Genomic DNA, 12319 nt, shown 5'->3' with positions numbered 1-12319 from the left:
AAATTAAAGGCCAACCCCAGTTTAACAATTACATTTCCTAGATGTTGTTAAAGGTCATTAAGTAAAGAATGTTTTATACCACATTTAGGATCTTATACCTCCAAAGAAAAGAAGGAAATGAAGAGGACCAAACACATCAAGTGACCTACCAGAAGTAAATTCAGAATGGGTATGTATATTAAACATGAAAAAAAGAGAAAAAAACAGGAATTTCATAGAACTGAAGGGTGTGCAACCTGGAATTGAAATTTACATTAGAATATTTTTTCTGTTTTTATTATTTTCTTATTTACAGTCCCTCAGCAAGGGGTATCACCTATTGTTAATACAATAATATATTTTATTGACATTGATGTTTTTTTGGTTCTACAAATAAAAAGGTTTTGTTGATTTACAGTTTTAATAACCAGTGTGAGATTGAAGGAGATTTGTTGTATTACACTAAAGTGTAAAGAAGATTGCCTTGGTTTGCACTATCACATTTCTTGTTCATACATATATATTTAAGAGCCTTGTGTGGGTTCTAAAACTGTATCTGATTGGTGTAATTTTCCCCTGTTTGAATAAGTTCATGTCCTCAAAAGTGTTATATGTATTGTAAAACTTTATAAAAGACTAAGCTCCTCATGCAGCAAAGTAAAACAATTATCTCTTCAACACATTACGCCTCCTTTACTTAAGGAGGCTTGTAGAACATCTGTCATCGTTATTGAAAGAAAAAAATACACCACTGAACCATCTAAATGTCAACTCTTTTAGTTGCCAGAGAAATTCCATTTAGCCAATTTTGTAATTCACACACTTCCAGGGAACAACTGGGGTACCTATGGCCCGTCCGACTTAGGCTATTTACACAAGTGCAATCATTTTCATTGGAAAGGATCTTTCACAGCGAAAGCGATCCTTTCCACCGACTAATGACTGCACAAAGCATGAATGAGTTCTGTACATACACCACCGTTCTGCTCTATGGAGTGGGGAGGGGAGAACAACGGAGGGGCACACCACTGCGCTTTCTCTCCCTTCACTTGCATTACAATCGTTCATTGTCCATGGACCATGGATCTGCTTGGAGCCTCGTTTGGACAATGGAAGACGAGCACTGTACACCCTCCAGATTCTCGTCCGATATCGGCCCTGAGCCAATTATCAGATGAGAACAATTGCTCATGTGTACCTAGCCTAAGGGTCAACCTTATGTCAGAATGAACAATGCCATTTTAAGGATATGGATTGATGGTGGCACGCCAACATTATGCAATTCTACCATTGTGTATTATAATTTATTCTCACACATATAACACTATTGCTTATGATACAAAAATATTATCGCTAAATATATGAGGCTCCATCAACAGCTATAGTACACAGTAAGAACATGCCATTTATTCAGCTAATAAGAGCTTCACAAACTTTAACAACACATTGCAGTACTGCTAAGCCTGCCCCACAATAGAACCCCAGGATTCCTCCAGACATTGCTGAGGGTTCCTTGTACTGTTGCTGACTGTCCTCCAATTTATTAAAGCCTGCTTAGTTCTAAGGCCAATGCCACTTGGAGGAGCCACATGACTCTAGTGATGTTTTTAGTTGTTTCTAAAGGTGTTATTATAGCCCCCAAGGTACTGAAAGGGTGGGGGGCTTTATTTCCACCAGCCACCCCATTGAGAGTCTTTTTGCCACGAAACCCCAAAAAGCAGGGGTTTCCTGGGACCCAAAAATATTTAGGGTTTCCATGAGGTAAAAAGGATGAGAAAGGCTGATGTAGATAGTTAACTCAAAGTTCAATAGAAGATAAGACAACATGGCAAATGGCAGGGAAGGATTTTCCAGACATGCTGTAGAGTATCTTTTATTGTCAATGTCTAGAATTCGACTGAGTTAAGTATTGAACAATTTTCGTGATGTACAATTATTTGCAGGGTTTCTTGAATTGTCAGAAAACACCTCCTCCCTCTACTAATAATGTTATTGAGTTCGGATCCAATTTCACTTTGAGCCAGGTGAAGCATGCTCAGTTATAATGGAAAATAGAGGTAAACATTTCTGTGTCTGTGTGCCATATAAAAGCTTTCTGGAAACTCATTATTTAACTAGAACAGGCTATTTAATGCTGCATGAGATAGTACCTAGTAATTTGCACAAATACATGAACAATTGGAGAGTAATACAAGGGAGAACATGCTGGACTCATTCAGCTCATGTACACTTGATGTTTGCTCATTTTTCACAAAAATCAATTTAGAATAAGAAACATGCAAAATATCTGCATATTAACAGCAAGAGATTGAAATTCCCTTCTGCTCCGACAGTTCTGCTACATCTAAGGGAATCTTTTAATTAGATGTCAATGTAGGTTATCATCAATATTTGTCTGTATATGATATTATCACCACTCCATCACAAATATTATGGTCCAATACATCCATATCTAGAACTAGCTCCAGACACTCATCAGAGGGGGACATTGATATGTGAGCATCCTCACTATGCAAGAATAATGAGGGACTAATATACAGTATAGCTAATAAGTAGGCAGGACATAATAGGTGATAGGCTTTTGGGGAGTGATGACTAATAAATGTCAGATAAAATCTACAGTGATTTCAAGGGATCTGATTGATTACTTAGTATTGATCATTTAGTCAGGATTGATTTGCATTAATCATCCTGGACAGAAAATTTGACCTTCCATCTGACAGCCTGGTGATAACAATTTAGATTAAGTCTGGTAGCACTAATTGGTCTGTGTTGAATGTAGATCTTAAAGCTGAATTCCATGCAAGTCAAAAATTCAATTTAATGCTTTTCTCTATGCCTTTAAAAAAATTAACAGACAAAATAAAGATATATAATTTTTTTTACAGTTTCTGTCTAGACAAAAGGCCCACATACATTAACCTCCCTTGCGGTGTATTCCCGAGTGTGGCTCGGGGTAATTTTCAGTACCAAAAAAGGCAACCCTGAGCTGCATTTGCAGTAGAATTGTAAAGGGCTTACCTGGTCCCCACGAGCTTGTGGCTTCCTCCGGCAATGCCCACCCGGCATCTGTATTGCCTGGCGATGCCCGCCCGGCATTAGCGTGTGAACCTACGGGACGTGCGGCAAGGGAGATGCCGGGCGGGCATGCGACTTAAGAGTGTACAGCGGCCGTGCGCTGGGGGGCAGGACCTGGTGGCAAATGTACTGCTTTGACATTTAAAAATACTAATATAATCAGACAGCCAGGGTGGTAAATAATGGTCATATAACACACCAGGACCAGAACCGTATCTTCTTGACTGCAGAACATTTTTGGGTGTCCCTGTCATTAGGACTTATTTATTAAAGCTCACCAAGGCTGCAGAGGATACACTTTCATCAGTGAAGCTGGGCGATCCAGCAAACCTGGAATGGATTTCCTAAAGTTAATTTGCTATCTGTTAGCAATTTTTTTTCAATCCTGGGACAGATTCCTTCCAGGCTTACTGGATCACCCAGCTTCAATGATGAAAGTGTATGAAAGCCTCTCAAGGCTTGGAGAGCTTAAAACACACGCCCATTGTGTGGGTGATATGGTCACTTTATAATGGTTTTCCAGCAGTCAGGTTTGCTTTGGCTGAAAAAGATAGTGGTATACCTTGCAGTGATTGTCAGCAACCATACAGGATCAATGCCAAAGAGTCACGGGTGATAAACATGGATGGCAGACTCGGGTAAGTTCTAAAACGTTTTGTGTTGTGGTTGTGAATAGGTAGGAGCCAGGTGGCTTACCATGTAATTATCGTTCAAAAAGCATGCTGCTGCACCTTCTTGCCTGTGCTATCTTGCAAAACTATATAAATAGTGGATGAACAGAATTAGAAATCTTTATACAGTCCAGATACAAAATGATTTTTTTAAATGTTTATTTTGTTTACATTTATATTGAGCAGATTTAACCTCCTGAGCGTTACACTGAGGTCTAGATTTCTGTACCAAAAGTGATCCACTGTTTTTCATGAAATTTTTTTTTTAAATTGTAGACCTGTAACTTACAGAAATATGTCCGAACAGGGGTTCTAGTAGATATTATGAATATAAAAAATGTTTGAAACACACAATCATTTAAAAAAAAAAAATACTTTTAATAAAATTAAAGGAAAAACACAAAAATCAGCTTAAACATGACTACATAAACAAAGCTTGAAGCCATGGCAGGGGTCAGGCAGGCCGTGATGTCCAGGTCCAGGCAGAGATGTCAGAGTCCAAGCAGAGGTCAAAGCAGGCGGAGATGTCAGAGTCCAGGCAGAGGTCAGGGCAGGCGGCAGGCAGAGATGTCGGAGTCCAGGGTAGGTCAAAGCAGGCAGCAAATGGTCAAAATTAGGCGAAGATCAGCAAAGGTAAGATAAGACACAGTGTTACACACTAGCCATCCAGGGAATAAGTGGCAATTTTTAAAACTTTGATTCTGTATTTATTGGGGTTTGTTTTGAATTATTTTGTATTTGATTGGATACGGGAGTTTGTATCCAATCCAATACAAAATAAGAATTTGAATTTCCAAGTTATTTACTTTTATTTTTTTTATTTTTTTATTTTTTTGTATTGGATTGGATACAGGAGTTTGTATTCAATCCAATATAAAATGAGCGTTTGAATTTACCAGTTATGTACTTTGTATTAATTTTATATTATTTTGTATTGGATTGGATACGCAAGTTTGTATCCAATCAAATACAAAATAAGAATTTGAATTTCCAAGTTATTTACTTTTATTTTATTTTTTTATTTTTTGTATTGGATTGGATACGGGAGTTTGTATTCAATCCAAAACAAAATGACAGTTTGAATTTACCAATTACACACTTTGTATTTATTTGAATTATTTTGTATTGGATTCAATACAGGAGTTTGTATTGAATCCAATACAAAATGAATGAATGAGTTTCTATTTTTTCTCCGCCGGACGGCTTCTCCCTTCAGAGATCATCCGGCGCTGGAACGAGAAGGACGTCGGATGATCAGCGGGACCAGGTAAGATGCCGGCCGGTATCTTACCGGTCCCGCTGGCACCCGACGCTGGAGAGGGAGATCGACGGACGACGCTGGACGGAGGACAACACTGGAATACGAAAACGACGCTGGATGAGCACAGGGGGACCAGGTAAGTATGGATCGGAAAAATCTCGGGGTTAACTATTTTTTTGTGCCCGAACGAAGGTCGGGCTTAATGGCAAGGTGGTTAATTCACCAAGCATGCATCATGGAAAGAAGAATCAGGGCCAGGTATCCCCAAGACAGACAAATATCATGAGAAGCAGTAGCTAAAATTATTTGCACACAATTGGTTGCCATTTCCATTTTGAGATCATGCAGCTAGGAAATGTGATGCAGCCTTCTGGTACCCATACACATAATTTTCTGAAACAAAATCAACCAGATAGATAATAGACAATTTTTTTTTTTAAGTTTAAATGTATTTATATGAAGCTGACATTTTCTGCGTTGCTTTACTGAGTCCAAAGTCATGTCACTGTTTCTCAAAGGAGCTCACAATATAAATATCATAGTCATATGTCATTAACACGGTGAATAGTGTTTTTTTAGAAGTTTTACCATTATTCTAAGCTTTTAGATAGATGGGTAGATAGACAAAATATATAATCATACAAAGTAAATAGTCTTTGAAATGAGAAAAAAATGCCCTGCAGCAGCTCCAAGTACATCAAAAGTAACATACAAGGTACATTTACTGTAAAACATTTGGCTGTGATGGTAAACACGATGCATGAATGCAAGCTTGCCTGAGGCAGGTAAGTCTATATGAGCAACGAACTGATAATCAGATGAGAAACAAAGCTAACCAAAATATGAATTCTTTGACACAAAAAACACTGATTTATGGAAACACTACTCAAGAGCTAAGAACAGACTTACTCCATTATCACATAAAGAGATCGTGTCCCTTTAAATAATAAAGTTACACATACCATATAAAAATGTTTTTATTAAGTAGAGCAGAGGAAGGCTCCAATCCATCAGATTTTTATCCTTGTTTCAAATTTCCCCCACCTACCATCTGGTGAAACTTGATTAAGAAAAAGTAAGAGTGAATCTTTCTAGGATAGCAATAAAATCCCCAAATCACTTCCTATTCTCTTCAACTTTATCAAAAACTAGAAAAAGGCTTTTTTTTTAACATACACTTTGTCAAAAATTTCCTCGAAGTTCCGATGGGTCAGCGAAATTTCGAAAATTCATAAATACAACCATGTGAATCTTCTGTCTGTGAGTGATCCCGGGGCACTACAGGTCAGAATGGGGGAAAGCCCTAATTCTGACCTGTAGTGCCCGGTTATCTCTCACTGAGAGGAGGATTCTCACGGCTACATTCATAAATTCAGCCGCAATACTCCTCTCAGAGGAGGAACACAGGACTCCTGTGTTCTTGAATAGAGAAACTCTATCCAAGAACACATACTACTAGTAGAGGGTGGCAACAGCAATTCTCGCCTACATGTTTATTAAGCAAGAACGGCCCAATTCGCCGCGAGACCGAATTTAATAAATTCACTTGCTCATCCCTAATAACAACATTTATCACTATTTTTTCTTTGGATAGGATACTTTCCATGTATTCCCTCATTTTACTCTTTTAGGCCACATTTGCCGCATAAGTGATTAATAGTAGACACCTCCATGAGTGATAATATATAGTTGTGTATATAGTTGTTTGGTTTCTTTTCCATGCCTGTCCTCTTTTGATATAGTGGGATATATAAGATGATCACACCAACATACGCTGGTTGGCAATGTGTATTATTCAGTTCATATATGCTAATTTTGCATTGTTATTTGATTTGTACAGTCATGACTTAATTTTGTCATTCTCAAAGTTGTACTATTTTTTAGTGATTGATTACACAATATGTCTTTGTCTACATGGATATGTGAAGAAAGACATGTTTTAATTTTTTTTATATCTATAGGCCTATAAAGTCCTGCTATAACTGTAGATTTGCTGAGTTTCAGTAGTAGGTATCAAACAATAATAACTGAGTTTAAAATATAAACATAGCAGCATTTATTTATATTATAGTAATGCAATAGAAACAATTATTATCCTATTATATAAAAGATTTTGATGACACATGCCACAACTCAGTACATAAATTCAAAAACTGTAATATAGAGGAAAGGTAGACTTTTTAGGCAAATACATAATAATTCCCAAGGAAGCATCCTGAACATCTCCGAAACGCGTGAACAAAATCATGAGACTACTGGGTCACTGCGCGTGTCCCCTGAATATGCTGTTGTGATAGCTTTTAATTTTCAATGGAAATTTTAGAATTTTCCATAGAAATAAAGTTACTGGCATTTTCTGATAGGCTATTATTTGTATGCCTAAAAAGTCCCCTTTCCCTTGTAAATCCTGTTTTTGAATATAAATGAAAATGTTTAGCAGTTGCTCAGTACAAACAGCTTTTTTCTGATAATATGGTACCACCTTTGCATTAGTATTCCTAAATCATTCTTTCAATGTATAAAAATTCTTTCAACACAAATGAAAAGTGAAATTTACCATTAATCCCATGCCAACGAAAGGCAATTCCATATGAAGCAAATCTGACTCATTATATGACTATTCAGTGCAGCATAGGAAGGGGAAAACACAGTAATACGGGGATAGGGCAAACTAGAAACTGGTAACGATAACATCAAAATACAAAGTGAGTTTTGGAGAACTGGGGAATTTCAGATTAATGTGAATCTGCTATAATAAAAACAGCAAGACACCACATAGACTCCATATGCTTGCAGGTTTACTTTCTATTTATGGAACATAAAGTTTTTTTATTGGAACTAAAACAAGGCAGTACTCAATATAGTGATCATTAACCCTATTATAAAGAGCAGTATACTTTAGGATTACTATATCAGATGTTATAGCTATAATTATTAATGCCTGAAATATGCAGCTCAACTAAGAGATGAACACAAGACATGGTCACAGGAAAGGTCACCAGATGCTTGTACTTCATAAAAGCAATCTGAAGGTTATATAGTTTGGTAAATAACAAGACAGATTAAATTCAGGTGTGCTCTGTTACTTCAGATACATCGATGCTGGAGACTTTTTGCCTATAAGTGCAGTCTTCCTCAGTTTAGGATGTCAGTTCCTGTTTATTCCCAGTGCTCAAAGTTTTAAAGACTATAAAAAAATATTTTTTTTGCCTTTGGATGTGTTAGTCATTGCAGGTCATTTGCAGCAGTTTTAGCAACCCATATGATAACATATAAATATGGCTTCAAGGATAAATATACAAATCTGAGAATAAAACTAGTTTAAAACTTCTTTTATTTGCTAAGGTCAACTCTTACTTTATTTTTTAAGCATAGTGACAATTATAGTTATTCTTCACAATATTGGATCTGCACATCAGAGTTTCGGGTAGATTGACTACATAGCTGTAGTTGGATGCTCGTGGATTATGGAGTGCTTCTTTTATTACGCTATGATAGTAGCAAAACTTTCCATGTTTCTAGTATTCACTGTGACCCAGAAGTAATATTTCACGCTGTCTATGACAAATGATTAGTAGGAAAGAAATGTGTGCTGTTGATGTAATAGAGACTGCAAACAGAAATTATATTTTGTATGTTTATTTTACTGTAAACTAGTTTTTAGAGGGCTTTTGCATTTTTGCGGATTGCAGCATTACAGGTTGTGATCACATTTTTTTAGATAGGATATTAAGAAGTAAACATCTGGACAGAATACTGATGTCCTACTACAGTAAATAAGCAGAGGGAGGGATAGGGACCGTAAATGCAATGTATCTGAAGGTATTCCTACACTTTACAGAGTGTTGTACACATCCAGAAACAACAAATAATTTCCAGGTACTGTGCCGCAAACCTACAGTGAATAAATCAAACACGATCTTGTGCAAAAATTTGCACAAAGTGGTTTCCAACCGCTTCTTTATATCTGAATAGGATCAGTTGGGAATGCAGTTGAGAATGTTGAGCAAGCAGACACAGCCTGAATTTTAAAGCTTGTCCCATGGTAGCAAGCTTTAGAGGGGGACCCTTGACTTGCTACATATGATAGGTGATCCATAACTCTCATTACTTTTACTGTATTGTAGGTAAACTCTAAGCAATCATGCAATAAAAATAATGAACATCTTACAACAATAAACAATTTTAAGATCAATACTTTAATAAAATATTTAAAAAAATGTGACAGGACTGTTAAAATCTAAAAAAAAGGAAGGAGTACAGATGGAATATTATTTATCTTCTATGGAAAACATTATTTCTAACACTGTGTGGTCTGTGCTTTTATGGATAGAGTTATGTATACACATCTGGTGAACCTATGCAAAAATAAATTTGTTGTGGAAGTCTGTAAAACGATTAGTGATTAGTTTACATGCACAAAGTATACACTTAGACATATGTTTTTTATGTTACATGCAGTATTTTGTAATAGCTCCCGAGTGATTAATACGACATAACCTGTTCATAGATAGTTTTAGAATTAAATATTCAAGGAGCTGGTTCAGTGTTTTAAAATAGAGAAGCTAAGGGCTGTGTCATACAGGAACATTTCCTTGGCAAATTGGAATGTTCAGAACTAGCGTTGACTTCTTTCCTTTGTAGCGTGTCTCCCAAAATGGGGTTACAAGATACATCAGGCTTTAATTAAAAGTCCTCCAGGGTTTCCAGAAAGTCATTGGTAGGTATAAGGTTGGCAGCTACCTTGAGAGAGACATTAATCTAGAGAATAAACAATGCAGGCCTCTCACTATATAAGTGAGACCCTTTTAATATGGGGGGGGGGTGCATGGTCCTAGAATCTGTTTTGTAAAAAAAAGGTTTTGAAGTCCTGATTCTCCTAACGCATAGTGTCACCCTCCCCTGTCACTGGGAATATCACCTTGTACAATCTTGAGTGAGGGGTGTTTGTCCAAAGACCAATTGCTGAGATTGGCGTCCACTGAGGTCACTCTATCCTTTAAGATAAATATATGGAGACAGAAGTAGAGGGAACCCCTGTCATTTTGGGAAATTAGTAAGAAGTCTGCTGGTCTCAGAGCTCAGAGCCTAGCTCATTCACTCAGCTGGGAGATCTGTCTAATTGTTAGTTAAGAAAAGTGAAACCTACTGGTTGCTTCTATGTAAAGACTGGGACCCACAAGAGCTGCATGTTTCAGGACTGCTAAGGATGGTTTCACTCTTTGGGAGATTTCATTGAGGTGAATATATATTTGGGGATATGCTTGTCAGTTACCTTGAACTGAACTGTAAGTGTTGGAGAACAACTTTGTTGTTAGGCTGCATGAGGTTGAATGTGGTTAAGGTGCAATTCTTCCTCCAGAAAAGCAAAAGTAACTGCATAGCCAGAAACAATTTATCACTTTCAGGAACCACTCTATAATCCACCAGAAATTGCAGTTGAAGCCATGTGTGTACAATGTTTTCCAACTGCTCTCATTAAGTTTATTGGGAGTGGTTGGGAGTGTGGTTAAGTTGGTAGTAGAACGTTAAGCCTGTGGAAGTCTGAAAAGACCCTAAAAGCAAAGAAGAATACTAGCTGTACATGTGCCTTTACATAGCATAGTAACAGAGAAATAAGCCATATTTGTTTTGATTTATTTATTTGTTTTATTGGTACTTTAGGTTTACGTAAGTTGGAGTCTCACTCACAACACAGTAATTATAGAGTAGTTAGTGAAAGGAGGACCATAGACTCTGTAGAGTGTACACAACACAGGCTCTGACTCTATTTAGCTATGTTCCTTAAACCATGCCCAATATTTCTGTGCACCACTTCATTAACGCCCCATATTATCTCCATCCCCAGGTGTCCCTCTTAGTTGAAGTTCTAAAGTTGGAAGGTAGGTCGTACACCTAAGTATTAAGTATACTTTTTCTTAGTGTATATGTTTCGGCTTGCAGATTTAGCCATATGTACACTGTAAACAAAGCATACTTCAAGTAATGGAACGAACAAGCAATGTGTCCATTTAAACAAGGCCAAACACTTTCAGTATCCCTGATGGAAACATAGCACTGCTGCAGATTCCTTAAGGGACATATTATAAATGAGCCATGTGAAGGGTTCTGCTTGTTTTATTAGGTCCTGTTACTGTGACTGAGTCCTTAATATTTTATTATATTGTCCATATGTTTTTGCTGTGAACTTCTATTTTTTTTCTGTAACATATTCAAGATCACCTTTCAGCTCTGTTTCCTAATTCACAGCATATGGGCACAGGCCTTAACTTCATAAAGCTACAAATCTCCAAGGACTTCTTAAATAATTTACCATAAGCTTTGGATCAAGAAATGAAGTATGAGAATGGTTACACAATTGGAGCTGTCTGATAAGGTGGATTTGACGGGATGAAATTGTTAATTATTAATGGATTGTAACTATAGCAATTGTAAACAGACGGGTCCAATTTTTACATGCAGCTGCTCTTGCTCTATATGGATTAAAGGCAGAACAAGAGGGATAGAACGATGGGAAAAAAACAGAACCCTAATTGATGCCAATGCAATTTATATTTTTGTTTTATTTTAAACCAGGTGTAGACGTTTCTGTGGGGAACAAATAAAAGGGACAAATGAAAAGCACCAATAAAAAGGGGCAGGTGGCTTGTCAATACATTTTTGCACAGTGCAGAAAAAGCAAACTATATTTACATGAAATAGGATGTCTTTAGTGGTTTAGAAATCTTATTCCTAAACAAAGAGTCTTAATAATTATAATTTTTTTTAAAGATTTTTATATTAACTCATTAGGTATGTGTTTTTTTCAGACTTGGTATATGTACAGTATCATAGGTTAAGGATGTGGTAATTTTATTTTATCTTTAATAGTAAATTATTCAGGCCATGCTGCTCCAAGCCATCAGTAGCACCCAAAATAGAACACTCAACACATTGTTGTGAGCAACATGTGCAACTTAGCTTATGTTCTTTATCTTTACCTGCACTTTACCACTGAATAGATCTGTCCATTAGGCACAGGGCTCAACTAGGTCCTTTAAGAGTGCTCAAAAAATGGCACATCACCTAACAGGTATTGATTTAAAGCAAATTATAAAATGTAAAATCACATAATGCATTCAATGCATCTTATCTAAGAATACATTTTATTTGTAAACTAAAATTAAAACCTTAAACTGGACTTGTATTATTGCACTTGTTGCAGGCGTTCATGTAATTTACTACTTGTTTTTCCTTCAGTTCTGTCTTGTTTTGTGAAACATTGAAAATGATGTTAAATAAAAAAAAAAACATAAAGAATTAGGTATTCATAATGAGCAATACTTTCTTT

General features: G+C 36.6%; 1 long non-coding RNA gene across 3 annotated transcripts in view; it reads left to right on the top strand.

The window, feature by feature from the left end:
- LOC140334124 (uncharacterized) overlaps window positions 1–12319 on the top strand; it is a 33006-nt gene that overhangs the window by 13856 nt on the left and 6831 nt on the right. For 2 of the 3 annotated variants that reach the window (XR_011921484.1, XR_011921482.1), the window contains one exon: window positions 89–169. This is a non-coding gene — a long non-coding RNA (uncharacterized lncRNA). Of the gene's footprint in view, window positions 1–88; window positions 170–1922; window positions 2037–12319 lie in introns of all 3 variants that reach the window. The other variant, XR_011921483.1, reaches the window with a different exon arrangement.

Source organism: Pyxicephalus adspersus, chromosome 6 (genome assembly GCF_032062135.1).
Source record: "Pyxicephalus adspersus chromosome 6, UCB_Pads_2.0, whole genome shotgun sequence".
Classification (NCBI taxonomy): domain Eukaryota; kingdom Metazoa; phylum Chordata; class Amphibia; order Anura; family Pyxicephalidae; genus Pyxicephalus; species Pyxicephalus adspersus.
This window is presented reverse-complemented; position numbering and strand designations above follow the sequence as displayed.